This window comes from Diabrotica undecimpunctata, chromosome 8 (genome assembly GCF_040954645.1).
Source record: "Diabrotica undecimpunctata isolate CICGRU chromosome 8, icDiaUnde3, whole genome shotgun sequence".
NCBI classification, from domain to species: domain Eukaryota; kingdom Metazoa; phylum Arthropoda; class Insecta; order Coleoptera; family Chrysomelidae; genus Diabrotica; species Diabrotica undecimpunctata.
The window spans coordinates 50,397,843-50,412,858 of record NC_092810.1 but is presented as its reverse complement, the minus strand read 5'-3'; the positions used below and the strand labels follow the sequence as shown (position 1 = coordinate 50,412,858).

Genomic DNA, 15,016 nt, shown 5'->3' with positions numbered 1-15,016 from the left:
TGAAATTAGCTGGAGAGGCACCTACAAACAAGAGAGGTAAACACGCTAATCGTCCCCATAAGCTATCGCAGGCTGTTACTGCTGCTGAGATGGAACACATATCTTCCTTTAAACGAAGAGAATCCCATTCTAGCTTAAAAGATTCTTCTAAAGTGTACCTATATGAGGAATTAAACGTTAAAAAATGTGGCAGATGTACGTGGAAATGTACAAAGAGGCCCCCATTTCTTACTAATCTTACAGAAATTTATTTACGAATAAGTTTAACATTTCGTTTTGGTACCTCCGAACAGATAGTTGCAGTACGTGTGATGAATGCGTTCCAAAACTAAAATCACTCGAGAAAGAAAAAGCTAACTTGCCCTCCCTCACTGCAAGCGAATCAATTCTTGTTCTGGAAAAATATATGAAAAATCTTTACACTGGAAGCAAACTTCATAAAATGAAAGCAGAAGCTTTTTACAAGAAAAAATGGCAAATGAAAAGGTTATGCAAAGCCAATGAAAAAATTGAAAGCATTTGCATTGACTATCAAAAAACTTGCCAGTGCCTAACATTTCAACAAATGGTGTCTATTACACAAGACAATTATCTGTATTTACGTTCAACATACACGTACTAGCCTCCAATAAAAGTGCTTTTTATAAATACCCACAGACAATAGGGAAAAAGGCGCAAACGATGTGTCTTCTCTCCTTCACCATTTCGTCCATAATTTTCTTGATACTTCAGTTGAAGAGTTGTTTATATTCGCAGATTCTTGTGGTGGCCAAAATAAAAACTATACAGTTGCAAGATTTCTGTATCAAATTGTTCACATAGAAAAGAGACTCAATATAAAACAGATAAAAATATGGGGATTATAAATCAACAGTCAAGAGTTAAATTGCCAGAGGAATGGGCTGAAGTTTTCTGAAATTCAAGAAAAAAAATCGTTTCCTTTTGGTGTAATTGAAGTTGACCAAAATATGCTGAAATCCTGGACTGAGTATTTTGATAACAAATTCTTTAAAAAAGGTCGATTTCAAACAAGACCTATAAAAGTTTTGAAAATTGACCAAAAATCTCCCCATTTGATTTTTCATCGTCCAACGTACTATGGAAATTTCGTTTCAAATACAGTGATTCCAAAGGGCAAAAAAAAACCAATGATACTCCAGTTACCTTTAGCATCTCATCAGCAGATGCTACCTCTTTCTAGAAAAAAATTTGAAGATGTAGTGTCTCTTAGTGCATTTTGTTCCAAAGAAGCTCAGCAGTACTTTGAATCTTTACCTTTGAATCTTTATCAGTAAATAAGTATTCTTCTTAAGTATATTGTTTTTTAATTATAATAAAAGATAGTAAAGGCTTTGTTTAACTTATTTTTGTGCGCTAGCAGTAACATTTTTTTTATTAATTTAAAACATTTTTTACTAAATTAATATAATTAACACTTATACTGTTATATAACATATTTTACTAAATTGTTTAGCAACCTGTTAAAAAAAAAGGAGTTTAGGATCATAACGTATGGTCCTAAAGTTTTGGGAAAAATTTCACCTGGTCTGATTGAGAAGCAAAATGCATTTAACAAAGAAGACCATGAAATTGAAATGTCATCAGTTATTGACATTTATTAAACAAAGCAGAATATTTTGGTTTGTGCTCTGCAAAATGTCTTATAAAATTGATATTCGTCGAGGTGTTTATAATATGGTTGGGCGAATGTCGAAACGAGATATTGTATCGAGATCAAAACATAAGCAAATCGACAATTTATCGCACAATCAGAGAATGTGAAGAAGGGATACCATGTGTTAACTTGCGTAAAAGTGGCCGACCGCGGATTTTGAACCATATAAGAGAGGCAAGACTGATTGAAGCAGCTAAGAACAAAATTGGGGTCTCACAGCGAAAACTGGCCAGAAGATTTCATACTGGAAAGACTACAGTATACAGGACCCTATCGAGTAACAATATTATCTACTGGAAAAGAAGGAAAGCTCCAAAATACATAGAGGATCAATTAGAGAGAATTCCGAGATGTTGCCACGCGTTAAGGCGAGTGCATTTCGTCAATAAGTCAAAACTTTACTTTACCTTTGTACCAAAAGCAGACAATCCCCCCAACCTACTTCAGGCTCGTCCAATTGAAGAGTTCTGGGCAATATTAAGTCGGAAAGTCTATAATAACGGATGGGAAGCACAAAATCTGGAACAGTTAAGACGCCGCATATATACAAAAATTAGAGAAATTGACGCTGAGGTCGTCCAAAGGATGATGCAACGTGTCAGGGGAATTATTAGGCAAATTAAAAATAATGGTCCCTTGTCTGTTATTTGAATTTTGATTTATAATAAGGATAGTTAAGTTAAATTGTTGAATAATTTAATAAAAATATAAGATTATTGTGGTCAAAGTTATAAGCTTTTGAAATTTTTCCCAAAACTTTAGGATCATAGGTTACAAGTTAAATATTACAAAATAAAATAATAGAAAATGTAGTTTTCTGAAAAATGTACCAAGAGTGACATTGCGCCTTTATTTCCTGCACCCTTCATATTATACAGTGAACTTAGGTGATTTTTCTCACCGCATGTATAAAATCTGTGAGCACACATATTTATGTATTTCAAATAATCAACATTTAAGTTAAATTCACGTAAAAAAGAATCAATTTTTGGTTATAAAGCAACAGCTTTTTATTACTACCAATATCAGCAAGTCTATAAAACTTATTGGTGATAAATTTATTATAATAAATAAAAATTAATAATTTTCTGCCTCTTGGGGCCTCTGAAACAGAACTAGAGCAACATTCACCAAATTTAAATAAGAAACAATCTTTTGCAACTGTCACAAATCAAGATTTACCTAAATTTCCATCCAAAACACAAACAATAGTTTTTCCTGCGCTGGAAAATACAAAGTTGGGAGAATATTTGTTTGCAGTTGAATCGGTCTTTTCAGAAACAACATGAGTTAATTTTTGACATTGACATTTCTTCATAAATCCGTTTTTTATACGTCAAAGCACCATTCTAAGCAGAAACGACATCAATCTCGACTTGCTGTAATAAACTACAGCTTAATAGAAATACCCATTCCATTCGAAAACCACATGAGTCATCGTTAGGATAGATTTAGAACGTAAAATTATTATATATTTTTTGTAGTTGTCACTTGAAGTGCTTTGAAAAAGTTAATGCAGATGTAAGGTCTGAAATACTTGCCAAATTTAGAAGCGTGCTTACCAAGAATGCACAAGATTCAATCTTACAAGGGTTTATGGGAAAGTATGAAGTGAAAAAGAGACGACCTCGAAATAATAATCCAAAGAATAGAAGATATAACATTAGTTACTCCGTGACAGGCTCGGGTGGCAAAAATTATTGTTTACAAAAAAGCTTTTATGAGAATTCACACTGCGACTTATGAAAGAATTCGAAGAATTTCTAAGCTTCTTGTATAAGGAAAAGAACCACTAGATAAATGTGGAAAATTATTTTAGGGAATGCTAAGATAAAAATTTAATAGAATCATACTGTAGTGTGATTTCTACTTTCATTAGTAGATACTGGAAGTTTTAAAACCATAAACCAGTACCTTCTACAACGTGGCCATTTCTTTTTGTTAAATGATAGAAATTTTGCCGCAAAGAGTCATAAAAAACTTTGACCGTGATTAACACCAAAAAGAATATACAGAAATGATAGTAAATTCTACTATGGACAAAAAAAAAGTCTATCTACCGACTCAATGGACAGAAAAAAAGGATAAAATCACTTTCCAGATTTCTAACTACTACCATTTTTTTTATTTTTCAAACTAACCACGGACTGTAACAGTATCGGACATATTAATGGTTTTATCAATAACAACTTTAAACATAAAACAAGTAATAGAAATCCATTTTTACCAACAGTTCTGGCCCATCCGAATAGTAAAGTACCAATTAATAAAAAAAAATTAAGATATATGCAATTTCATGTACTACATACCAGAGAAGAAAAGATCATTTTTTGAAGAGATTATGCCTACTACAACTAAACAAATATTGTAGCGAGATTAAATAAAACGAGCTGTTCGAATTTATATAAATACATTTATTTATAACTTTACAGTTCGGTACTCTCTTATCAACTAACTCACTCATAACATCGTTACATATATATACCAAAAAGTATTATTCTCGAATCTTCTGGGGTTGTCCCACCTTTAATTCGTTTCATCGCTTGTCGGATCGAACTTTCTAGTTTCTAGCGGTCGACAGTTCCCGTCGTATCTGGAAGGACAAAGCATTCTTGTCCCGGCCTGCAACCGTTATATACATTTCGTAACACTGCCCCCCTCTTAGATCTGAGCGTCCCGGTCAGCAACTCTATACGTAGGCCAGGATGGCGAAATCTACAGGGCTCTCCAGCTCTGCACGAACCTCTCAGAAAGAAATAACAGTCTACTGACCTTAAATGGCATGATCTCATCGGGTTATTGCAACACACAGTAATTCTTATGCCGGTTTCTTGGAAGATCACTTCAAGCATGCTTCTGACAATCTTCCAATCCAGATTATCTAGTGTATGGCCTATCTTGGGTAAGGCCAAATTCTCGATGTCATAATTACACCCGATTTTCCTCAAATTAGTTAGAGCACGCCATATATCCTCGTAGCTTGCCCTGTCTGTATACGACTTCCTGGTCACCATATACAGCAAATATCGAGGGCCATCTTCTAATCTCATTACTCTTCCAACTTTAGGCTGTTGATTTTTTAACTCGTCTAAACGACCGAACTTTTTGTAAAATACAGATGAGATTCCTTTAGTTATCTCAAGATCTTGGACAACACAGTGGGCTAGAGAGACGCTATGCGGAACACTAAAAAGATCCTGCTGAACTTCTGTCCGAATCTAGCACTCTTTCTCTCTGCATAATTTGACATAAACTCATTAAAGCTTGGTCGCCGGTCATCTTTGATCTCATGTTGAAGGGTTCGGGCTTCTTCTGTTTCATTTGAGCCAGTATAAGGTGCAAGACGATTTATGTGGACTACTTTTGGTTTACCTTTCGGCAACTTCTTAATTCGGTATATTACGTCATTTATTCTCTTTTTAATTTTATACGGACCCTCCCATTGTCTTTGCAGTTAAGGAGACAAGCCATGACGACGTTGTGGATTATAAAGCCAAACAAGATCACCTACTTAATAGCTTTCATTCTTGCATCGAGAATCGTATTGATCTTTCATTCTGTCACTGGCTAACTGGATGTGTTGTCGGCCAAGTTCATGAATGTTGGTTATTCTTGACTTCAGGCGATCGACATAATCTTCGCTTGCAACATGTTCTTCGGAAGGTCTGCAGCCAAACTCTAGGTCGCAGGGCAAACGAACTTCACGACCTAACATCAGGCAGGTTGGAGTCTGGCCTGTAGTTTCATTCACGGCCGAGCGGTAGGCCATTAGGAATAAATGAATGTGCTGGTCCCAATCTCTTTGATATTCTGATACAACTTTGGATAGGTGTTTACCCATCGTTCGGTTCATCCTCTCGACTATTAAATCTGATTCAGGATGCAGGGGTGCCGTTCTGGTTTTATTGACACAAATCAATTTACAAACGTTTTGGAAAAGGGTTGACTCGAAGTTTCGCCCTTGGTCATAGTGGATCTCTAAGTGAACACCAAATCGGCTAAAGAATTCTTTAACAAGTATCTCTGCAACGGTAGCAGCTTCTTGATTTCGTATCGCATAGGCCTCAACCATTTCGTAAAATAATCCATGGCTACAAGGATATATTTATTTCCATCATTTGTCTCTGAAAGTGGACCTGCAATGTCGATTGCTACTCTTTCCATAGGACTACCAACATTGTACTGTTTCATGGGTGCCCTCTTTTTACCAACTGGACCATAACTGGTTGCACACAGTTCACATTTCCGGCACCATCTTCTTAAATCATCTTTACAGTTCACCCAATAGAACCGTTCTAGAACCTTTTGCAGAGTCTTCGTAATACCAAAGTGTCCACCTGATGCACCGTCATGCAACTGACGCACTACTTCTGACACTTTACTTTTAGGTACAATCAACTGAAGCTTAGTTTCTGTACCATCATCGTTCTCAAAGGTTCTATACAGAAGATCATCTTTTAGCACTAGGCAATTCCATTGGCTCCAGTAACACTTGACTTCTAGACTACATGCACTAATGTCTCACCAAAAAGGTCTTTCACTTCGACGCATCCAATCCAATACTCTTTTTATACATGGATCATCTGCTTGAGCGTCTTGTAGCTGTTGAGGCTGCCATTGATCATTAATGACGGTGGTTCATCTCACGGGGTAAAGTCGTTCTTCTAATTCAAGACAATGATTACGATTTACACTGTATGGCCATCTTGACTGAGCCTCAGCATTTGAATGCCTTTTTCTAGCCCAGTGTTCGATCTGTTCTAGCTTTCTGACTGTTGTATTATTTTTATGCAATTTACGACGAATGTGACCTACGTCGTTACCGTACCAACATCTGGGTTCACGTCTTTTCGGCATCATGTTACGAACTACTTTCCGTACGATTTCCTCCAGACGTTTCTCGTTTTGTTCGTCACTCTCTTCAGAGGTTCGTACTCGATAGCTCCGTGAAGCTTGAGTAGTTCCAAGGCAATAGCGAGCACTTGATCTGGAACTTTCGGTCTTGATAGTCGTAAAGATTTCTGTAATTCATTTTCTTTTAACCCATTGACGAAGATATCTACAGCATTTTCTTCCAACATGTTGTCTAGTGCCTCTGGATAAGCTTACCGCACTATACGACCAACATCTGCTTCAACTCTTGCAAATTTTTGCAATAGCTTCAAATTGTCTAAGGTATATGGACCAAGAGGACTTTCCATCAAATGGTGGCAATTTGAATCTAATACAAGATTTCTTTGTCCCACACACGGCAGAATTTATTATTTAATAATTATTATTAATTTAATAATTTGGATTAAAATTGGCTAATTATAGATAGTGACGACTAGTAGATAATAGCTGAAATGCAAAAATAATATGTAAATTAATTCATATTAAAAATGTCTAATTACGATACGGTGGCATGACCGGAGCGCGGACGAAGGTGTACGGGGCTTGTGACGTCAGAGGTCAAAGTTCAAAGTGGAGTGAAGGGGGGGAGTGGCAATTTGAATCTAATACAAGATTTCTTTGTCCCACACACGGCAGAATTTATTATTTAATAATTATTATTAATTTATTAATTTGGATTAAAATTGGCTAATTATAGATAGTAACGACTAGTAGATAATAGTTGAAATGCAAAAATAATATGTAAATTAATTCATATTAAAAATGTCTAATTACGATACGGTGACATGACCGGAGCGCGGACGAAGGTGTACGGGGCTTCTGACGTCAGAGGTCAAAGTTCAAAGTGGAGTGAAGGGGGACCCTTTCTACTACGAATTTTTTACGAATTTTTCATTATTTGCGAATGTTCCATTAGATAAGACTTTAAATATAGTCAAGACAAAATTAGAGAGTGATGCATTGGCAACTAGAACAAGACTAAAGATATTGAATATAATGGAGTTATTAACATTATGTACTGATAATACATATTTTCAACTAAATAATGAACTCTATAAACAAAATTTTGGTCTAGCAATGGGCTCTAGTTTATCTCCATTATAAGCTGATATATTTATGGAAGATTTTGAAACAAATATTATTTCTAATCAAAATTTAAAACCCACAGTATGGTGGAGGTACGTAGATGATGTATTCCCAATATGGCCTCATGGATCAGAGTTGTTGGACACATTTCTGAATGATATAAACGATAAAGAAGAGACAATAACATTTACCAAAGAAAAGGAATATAATAACACACTACCTTTCCTGGATGTTTTAATCTCTAAGAACGGTACTGGATATGAGACTCAGGGGTATAGAAAACCAACACACACCAACAGATATTTAAATGTTATTTTAAATTACAATATTAATATTAAAAAGGGAATCGTTAAATCCTTATACGATAGAGCCAAAATTATTTGTTCTAACGAAAATTTGTTCTTGGAGGAAAAACATTTGTTAACATCTGTTTTATTAAAAAATGATTATCATTTATCGTTTATAAATAAGGAATTTTCAACAATCGACCGAATAAAGCAGAACAACTTAGAACGTGATCCTATAGCATACACAAGGAATAATACGAGGAAAATAACAATACCATACATAAAAGGATTATCAGAAAAACGGATAGGAAATAAATTCAAAATTTTAACAACATTCAAAACAACAAACATATTGAGATCTGTTTTGTCTAAAACCAAACCTAACAATGAATAAGAAATGACAAAGAATTGCATTTATAAAATACCTTGTGAATGCGGTTATTTTTATTTAGGTGAAACATCAAGGCAATTAAATATTAGAATAAATTAGAATCAATCTTATATTAAAAATAGAGAATTTGATAGATCTCAAATATATAAACACGCATGGGATAATGAACATAGGGTTTAATGGAGTGATTCAAATATATACCTAAAAGAAACGGATGGTAAAAAGAGAAAAATTAAAGAAGCGGCTCTAATTATGCTAAATGAGACCGATTGTGTCGCAAATTCCTCGGCAGAATGTAGTAGGATCTGGTTACCCATATTAAAAGAGAAAGTTAATAAAAGGAAAATACCAGTATTAGTAAGTTAGCAACATATAGAGGATACATCATTTATGTTTTTTAAATAACAAACATACAAAATCAGAATTTGGTGTTTATTAAAAGTAAACTTAATTCACGACTAAATACTTACCATCTTACCAACCTTATGAGGTTTTTTTTCTTGGTTTTTCCCTCATAACTTACTACGGAATCACTAAAAGGGAATTTTTACTGTCATCATGGCATGTGTTTGTCTTTTTAAAGATGAATTACATGCTATGATTTTTTCTGACGGACATTCTCAAGTTAAAGTTGATTTCATGTAATTGAATGAACTATCTTACAAGTAAAGTCGTACCAGGAACGCAACTCAACAATATTGACAATATCATTGTAAAGTCGTCTACTTTAAAATGTATAATGTATGTCTGAATTGTCAATGTAAATGAGTCAGATAAAATTAAATTATTAGAAGAATTTTTCACCAAGTAATAAAAAAACAAAATTTGGTTAATTTACTAATGATTGTACTTTTAGAACGATTTCCGAAGTGGAAATTAAAACGTTAATAAACTTACTTTAACTTTTAATTGTGGCTTATTTCCATTTAAATATTTACTTTAAATTGTACTACGCCAAAGACACTTTGAGGCTGAAGCATAAATAAATAAAGAAAATCATTTGCATAAAGTTACAACATACAATAAAAGCTCATCACCACATTAACTGCTTATAAAATATAAACAGAAGCAAATATCATGTTTGGTAGTATTGTAAGAAAATAGAAAGAATTTAAACTTCTACGTTCAGATTCTTAATAAAAAGATTTAATTAAATTATTTCGATTTATTCCTCAAAATGTGCAGTACGTGACAAAGAATTTTCTAGAGAAAATAACTGTAAAATTTAGTAGATCTCTGTATGCAAATCCTGACTGATGGATATTTTTATGTTGAGTGAGAGAAGATATAGGAATAGAGTTAACCTTCAGTGCAAATAATGGAACATTTATCACCAAAAACTACTGCAAAAGCTGAAATCTTGCTTAAGTTAAATTTAACGTTAGCAGGAAAAATATCGTTTACCTGCTACAATTGACGCATTGGGTTGTACTTTGATTTGAATAAAAAACTGTGTCACAGGATTGCCGCTATGAAATGTGTAGTCAAAATGTTCGGAATTATATGGAAAAGAGTTTTAGTGTTTATTATGCATATTCTGTCGTTTAACTATTTACGAGCCTGTTCACAGAATGGCCAACGTTTATCAATAACAGCCGAATTTAACGAAATAGTAAAATGGTCGTATGTTAAATACTTAAGCGGTTGAGCTTATGTTTGATTTGCGAAAATAATATGACCAGTAGTAGCAGTAGTAGAGAGCGACAAAAATGATGTATTTTTCGCCTTCTTTTTATTTTAGACTTCAGGTCAGCTTGGTCGATCTTAAAGCTGCATTTGGGAAGACTATCTCGCGATATTTTACAGTTGCCGCTCTAGCTGCATTTGCCAATTAAATAAAGCTGCTGATAAGCAAGAATTTTTCTCTTTTCCTAAAACTATGCCTAGTCAGTGGTACGGTATCCTTCCCCTTCTTTTTCTTGTTTTTTTATATAGACATGACTGTCTGTTTTTCAATATGCCTCCAGTAAGTTGTCGTTCCATCGTTTTCGTGGTCTTCCTACTGGTCATCTTCCCATTGGGGAACCGTCTCTTGCCGTCTTTACTACTCTATTTGTTGTCATTTAGCTTATGATCGTTCTATTCAATTCTTCTATTTCTTACTTAGTTATTGATGTTCTCCACCTTGCATCTACGTCTTATATCTGTACTTCTAGCTCTGTCGAAGAGTGTCTTACCATCAAGTGTTTTCATCTCATGCTGTTTCATCCTTTTTGTCCTCCCTAAGTCATGTCGTGCCTTTTAGTTGGTAATTTTGCCTTTTATTTTTTTTTCCGATATTTTGAATTCTGCATATTGTTTCATTCAGGCAACATGCGGCACTGTTTGCTCTAATCACTTGATCTTCCACTTCTGTTTCGAGCTTTCTCTAGCTAGATAATGTGATGCCTAGATATTTAAACTCCATCACTTGTTCTATTATCTGACCTTCCAGCTCCGATTTACATCTTAGTAAATTTGTTGTTATAATTATGCATTTTGTCTTCTTTAGGGAAGATAATATGTTAAATTTTCTGGCGGTTATATTAAATTGAAGCATAGGTTGTAAATCATCTTCACTTTGAGAGAGTATTATTTGGGTATTCTTTTTTAGTTATTACTTTTTTGTTATTTAATTCCTAATTAGGATGAATAATAGAGGACTCAGGAAATCTCTCTGTTTTATCCAAATAGAGAACAAGTCGGGGAGACCCTTCAATAGGGTCAGTTAGTTCTTCTTTTACTTTTATTTTTTTTGTGTTGTTTTGGTAGAGATTTTTGATCGTTTTGATTATATCTAGAGGTACCTCTCTTACGCACAAGAAGTAGATAACTTTCTTTAATTTGAATAAGTCAAATGCCTTCTTATAGTCCACGAAACATAGATATGCCAATTTATTGTATTCTGATAATTTCTCTTGCACTTGCCTCATTATAAATATAGGGTCGGTGCATGATCTTCCCGACCTAGAACCTTGTTTTTCTTTTCCTAGTTTTATAATTTTATTTAGTTTATTTGTTATCACTTGTGTTGTTAATTGTAGTGTTGTATTTAATTAATTAATTCCTCTGTAATTTTCCGGGTCCGATTTGTCTTCCTTTTTGAAGAGAGGTATTAGGATTCTTGATCTCCATTCTTGAATTCTGTTTTGTTCTATTATTTTTTGGATTAGTTTTATTACCCTCTTAATTCTCTCTACCTAGGAGAATTCTGTTCTAAAGCCTGCTTGGCCAGCTCGAAATTCAATCTTGTTTGTTCTTCTACTCACCAAAGAAGCCAAAAAAGCCTTATTTATAGAAACCCAATAATGATAGAATTATGACTACCAGATTTTATACCATATACCGCAAGATAACAGTGATTCAGTGCTATGCTCCCACGAACACATCTCTCCCGAAAATAAAGACATTTTCTACGAACAACTAGAACAAACAACTCAACAAGCAAACAAAGGAAATATACTAATATTAATGGGCGATATGAACGCTAAAGTTGGAGATGACAATATTAACTTAGAAACCGTAAGGGGCAAACATGGCCTGGGAGCGATGAATGAAAACGGAGAGCGTTTTACAAATTTTTGTTCCGATCATAGCTTACTTATTGGTGGAATCATCTTCTCCCATAAAAATATCCACAAGGTTACATGGACTGCACCAGGTCATGAGAAACCACATCGCAATATCAAAAAGATGGAGATCATCTCTTCTTGATGTAAGTAATAAAAGATGAGCAGACACCGCAAGTGACCATTATTTCGTAATCAGTACCATTAAAATTAAGATGGCTCCAGGACGACACATGTTTAGGGAGGAACTCCAATTCAAAACAAGAGAACGTGAAGTAAATAGCTGAGAAGATTTGGTGGATATTTTGACAGAAATAGCTGTAGATAAACTGGGTAAAAAAGAGAAACATAGAAAAGAGTGGATGTCGGATGAAACTTGGATTCTTGTCGAGGAAAGAAAACACCAAAACAAAGATATTTTACAATCAAGAACTGTAGAAGAAAGAGCGAACCGACAACAAGAATATGAAGCAATAAATAAAGCAGTTAAAAGAAATGCAAAGAAGGTGGGCTGAATAACTGGCAAAATAAGCTGAAACAGCTGCACAACACAACAGAACTAGAGATACCAAATCACTAGACGACTAACAAAAAATGGGCCTAACTGTCCAAACATTGTAAGATCCAAGACAGGTGAATTACTTACTACAACAAATGACCAAGTAGAAAGATGGAAAGAGCATGTTTAGAAAAATAACAAGTCTCCGGGAATCGATAACATTGCTGCTGAAATACTTAAAACTGATCCGCATCTAACTGCTGAACTTTTGCTACCCATAATCCAAGAGGTGTGGGAAACAAACCGCATTCCAGCGGGCTGGAAAGGGGTAACATTATTAAGCTTCCAAAAAAGGTCAACATCACACTGTGCAAAAATTGGAGAGGAATAACCTAGCTCACCGCAATAAATAAATTTTCATGACCATCATACTTAAAAGATTACCAAACAAGATTAAAAGGTAAATTTAGATATAGTGTTATTAGATTATGCTTTGAAATAACCTTTATTTACTAACATATAAACTTATTTTAAATAGGTAGTTCGATTATATCGATTTGTTTTATGAAAAGTTTATTTTCTTTATTAACATTTTTGACAAATTTGCTGCTAAAAGAATATTTTCTAAAGAACATTCTGTTGGCAGATTTAATTTTGAAGGTGACGTGTACTATAAATTATAGTTTGTACTTTGTAGTCTTAAGTTTATTTTTCTACTATCACTTAATAGAAGCTTTTATGCTCGGTAATGACAAAGAGAAGTTGACGTTTATTGAGAACCATCACTTTATCGATCTAGCGCGTTAAACTTTAAAAAGCACGAATTCTTAATAGCAATCGCTGGCAACCATTGAATACTTAAATTAACAGATTAAAAGTTTACACAAAAATTTAATATTTTCATGATTGGCTCTTTTACTTGCTCATATTTATAAACGAGAATTGTGACAGTGATATTCCGAGAAAATTTTCTTATCAGAAGTGCTTCAAAAGCAGTAACATTGAATTTGCGACAGGAAAAATCCAAGCTGTTATATAATATGAAAAAGAATGTAATAAGTTTTCAACATTATTTAATACTAAGAAAATTTCTAAATATTCCGAAAATGTACTTGTCGTTTGCACATGCAACAATAATAATTCATCAAAGTATTTTATAAATGCAGTCATTTCATTTCTCCCGTATGTTTTTAGGTTTGGTTTTCTTCTTCTTCTTCTAATGGCGCTACAACCCTTTGTGAGTCTTGGCCTGCTTAACAATGTTCTTCCATTCTGCCCTGTCGGATACTTTCCTTCGCCACTGCCTGATGTTCATGGTTTTAAGATCCCTCTCTACGTCGTCTATCCATCTTTTACGGGGCCTTCCTCTTGTTCTGTTTCCTTGGGGCTTCCATCTCTGGACTACTTTTACAGCTCGATTATCTGGCATTCTTTCTAGGTGACCAAGCCAGTTTAGTCTTTGTGACTTTACAAATCTGACAATATCTGCGCTCTGCATTAGTTCATCCAGCTCGTGATTCATTTTAATTCTCCACGAACCATCGCTGGATTGGGTTGGTCCAAATATCTTCCTTAGTATTTTGCGCTCAAATATTCTCAGTTGATTTTCATCAGTGGTTGAGAGGGTCCAGGTTTCACATCCATATGTGACCACTGGTCTAATTACTGTTTTGTAGATTCTCAGCTTAGACTCACGATTCAGTAACTTACTTTTCATTAAGTCTTTGTATGCATAAAAGCACTTATTACCGCTAAGAATCCGTGCTTGTATTTCTTGACTGATGTTGTTGTTGTCATTTATTATTGAGCCTAGGTAGGGAAAAGTGGAGGCATATTTGTAGGTATGGTTGTCTACCTTCAGATTCTCATGTTCATTCGATTTTGTGCACTCCATATATTTTGTTTTGCTTTCATTTATATATAGACCAAACGTAGCAGCTTCTCGTTTCAGTTCTATAACTTTTTCGCTTAATACACTTTTGTTGCGGCTTATTATGGCAACATCATCCGCATATGCGCATATTTGCATAGATCTTGTATTAATACAGCCGTTTATATCCAGTTTTCTAACAACAGCTTCTAAAGTTAGATTAAAAAGTGTTGTTGATAAGGCATCCCCTTGTCTAACTCCATTTTCAATATCAAAGGCCTGCGTCATATCTCCATCTATTTTCACCATAGCTTTGGAACCCTCCAGAGTCATTCGTATAAGTTTAACCAACTTATTGGGTATCCCTAACATAGATAGTTGCTTTAACATCTTTTGTCGATCTACTCCATCAAACGCCTGTTTGAAATCGATATACAAGTTGTAAATAGGTATGTTATATTCAACACATTTTTCATGTATACCTCTTAACATATGTATTTGGTCAATAGTTGACCTCTTTGGTCTGAAGCCACATTGGTATTCACCAATAATCTCCTCCGAAAACGATTCCAGGCGGCTATATATAATTCCTGATAATATCTTGTAGATGACATTTAAAACTGTTATGCCCCTATAATTTTTGCAGAGTCGTTTGTCTCCCCCTTTGTACATAGGAAGTATGATTCCCACTTTCCAATCTTCTGGGATGACTTCTAGTGTCCATATGCGGTCGATTAGTTTATGGATACGCCTCCATAGCGCATGTC

General features: G+C 34.5%; 1 protein-coding gene across 1 annotated transcript in view; it reads left to right on the top strand.

Moving 5' to 3' along the window:
- LOC140447526 (orexin/Hypocretin receptor type 1-like) overlaps positions 1-15,016 on the top strand; it is a 1,044,614-nt gene that overhangs the window by 150,913 nt on the left and 878,685 nt on the right. The window lies entirely within an intron of this gene.